Genomic DNA, 2,978 nt, shown 5'->3' with positions numbered 1-2,978 from the left:
ACAATAAAATATAACGGATGCATATTTTAGGTACCAAATAAGAAAGTGAGTGTACTTAAATGTCAATTTAGACCAAAAAAATTAAATACCAAAATAAAAAAACAAATATTCTTTAAAACAAATCGTGAATTAAGTCTTAAATAAACAACGAATCTGATAGCTACCATGATAAAATTAAGCCATAACTCCAAGGTTTAGATTTACAATAAAATAGAATAGTGCAAAAGAGATTGTAATAAATTAATAAATAAATAAATAAGAACGAACCTTCTTACAAAAAAAAAAAAAAGGTTAAATTATACCAAAGTCTATGTGCACTGTTAGTATTGTTAAAATTATATTTTTAACTTTAAATTAATTATAATGTTATTTTTAGTTACATTACATTGTTATTAAGTAAATTTTTTATTATTTAAAATGTCACAAATTTAAAAAGTTGACAATTAAATATGAATCTAAAATGTAAAAAATAAAATCTTAAAATAGAAATAAAAGACTAAATTCTAAAATTGTAAAAGGTACATGATATTTTAACCGACAAAAATGTGTCCCTTTACTATTTCCCTCATTTGGCCAAAAATTATTGATTATCAAACAGTAAAAACAATAACAATAATTCCGGCCACAACCATAATCTTTTAGTTAAAGAGTCAAACTGCAGCTCTAGTCCACGCTATATATTACTTCAGAAAACGAAAAAGAAGATCCCAAATGGTCAAAACAGAATCAAAGCCTTTCTCTCCAAAGTCCCCATCAATAAATATACGTCAAGGTATCGCTTCTCACTCAGTTTCTCTTTTAATGGCTGCCGAATCTTTGACTTTCTCCTTAATTTGTAAAATGTCAATGATTTAGGATTAATCTTGCTTTTCCTGTCTTGGTTTCTTCTTTTTCTCACAACTAGGATCTGATTGTTTTGTTTAATTATTAGTTTTTAGCTTTTGATTAGGTTGATATGATTAATAGTTTGTTTGGTTCATTCAGACTTTCTTGCCATTTAATGTAAGGATTTCAGCTATTAAATTTTACACTTCTAAATACTAAAAGAAAGAAAAAAAGAATGCACACACATACAAACGTATATGATGTTTTTAAGTTGGAAGAATCTTGTGGAAACTGAAAATTTTATTATCACATTGTACTGATATGGAAGAATAGCATTAAGGGTTTTCTAGAAAATGTTGAGTGAATTTTGTTAGTGAACCAACCTTGACTCCTCCTTGAAACCGTGAATAATAAATTTTAGCCTTTCATATGGGTAAATAATCTGATAAATTGTTGAGGTTTGAGTGCGGTGCAGGGGAAATTTTGAGTTAAAAAATGGACAGAGGAAACAAGGCACCAAACTTGTATGGGAACAAGAAGAGCAGGATTTACATGGATCTAAAAGGTATTATAAGGGAGAATGCTCTTCCTTACCTTCCGGCTAAATCGGTTTTTCTTTGCGCGGGAGTTTGTCGGGGATGGAGGTTTTGAATATCAACCGCTTTCTTTGCTCACAATCAATCGAATTCATTCCGTAATATATCTGGCTTCTTTTTTCAATCACTAACAGGGATGCCAGCATTCATGTCTCTTGACCCCAGGGCTTATGGTGTTCCAGACCCATCCTTAACATTTCTGCCTGAACCCGTTGATGTTAGGACCTCCTACAATGGGCTACTTTGTTGCCAGGGACGTACTGCTTACCGCCCTTACTACATCTGCAATCCTGCTAACAAGCAATGGAAGGAACTTCCAAAACCAGACGATGATCATGGGCCAGACTCGAGCCACCGATTATGAACTTCACTGCCGATTATAAGCTAGTGTGCCCCTTTCCATCTGAACTAGGTGGATACAAGTTTGAGGTATATTCCTCTGACAGAGGATCATGGAGAACATCTGGTGAGATTAGGTTTGATGACAATGAGAAACTCTTGCCAAAAACAGGTGCTCATGTGAATGGCATTGTTTATTGGCCGTCAACACGAGGAGTTACTTCATTCGATCTCAATTCAGAGTTGTGTAGGCTTTTCTCTTCCAATTTGGAGAACTTAGGCATGATAAATGGGAAGCTTTGTGCAGCTTGCATACGCAACCAGAAATTAATTGAGTTTATGCTAACTAATTCTCAATCCCACACCCGTAGGAGGGCAGCCGTCAAGACCTGGACAAGAATTCTACCTGAAATAAAGCTAGATAGCACACTGCCTGTTGAATCAACTACTTGTCCTTGCAACTATTCAGGTAGGTATTGTGATGGTCACAATCAACTATATATCGTGTTTGTGGGTGATGTAGTGGTGCTTAGAAAGAGGAACAGCTACTATTGTATTGACATGAAGAACAAGGCGTCTAATTGCTTAGGCGAATATATCATTCATCCCTATGAAAGGTTTGTTGGTCATGTGAATGGTCTTGTCAAGCTTTACTAGCCTCTTTTTAAACTGTGAATGGAATACTTTGCTCGGTCTTAACTCTTAAGAACAGCATACAATCTGTGGGTTTTCAAAATCAGAAAGAAATAAATCGGTGCAACTTTCGGTATATGTTTTATGTTTTTTTTTACTGCCATCAATTTATAGGAATCTGATTGAAGGTAGGGTTTTTATTTTTCCTATGAATTCATGCATCATTTTCTTGCTTTAAAAAGTAAAAATTATATGTATTGAGCAAATGTTTTGAGACAAACAGGTTGAGAATATACAGGTTGAGAATGTGATAGGTGTCACATTTATTTGTATATTTAAATTTTTTTTATTTTTTATTACACCTTGTAATTATACATATCAAGCTCTCAACCCGCTTGTGAAGTGTAAAATGTTGGTAATGTGAAATTGTTGAGGACTTAGTGGGAATTGTTGAAGATTTTGTGGAGATGTGGTTATAGGTTTTTTACAAAACTGTTCGTGCCTTTTTATCATATTGCCCTTCTGTTACTAGTATAAATAGAGGACTAGCTTCCTCATTTTTATACACTGAATAGAAAAAAAAAA

General features: G+C 33.4%; 1 pseudogene; it reads left to right on the top strand.

Annotated features, from left to right (window-relative positions):
- The first annotated feature begins 1,320 nt into the window (after positions 1 to 1,320).
- LOC108477910 (F-box protein At5g49610-like) lies at positions 1,321 to 2,417 on the top strand (annotated as a pseudogene).
- Positions 2,418 to 2,978: the final 561 nt, after the last annotated feature.

The sequence above is a fragment of the Gossypium arboreum genome, chromosome 12 (assembly GCF_025698485.1).
Source record: "Gossypium arboreum isolate Shixiya-1 chromosome 12, ASM2569848v2, whole genome shotgun sequence".
Classification (NCBI taxonomy): Eukaryota; Viridiplantae; Streptophyta; class Magnoliopsida; order Malvales; family Malvaceae; genus Gossypium; species Gossypium arboreum.
The sequence above is the reverse complement of the archived record's forward strand: the minus strand, read 5'-3'. Positions and strand labels throughout refer to the sequence as shown.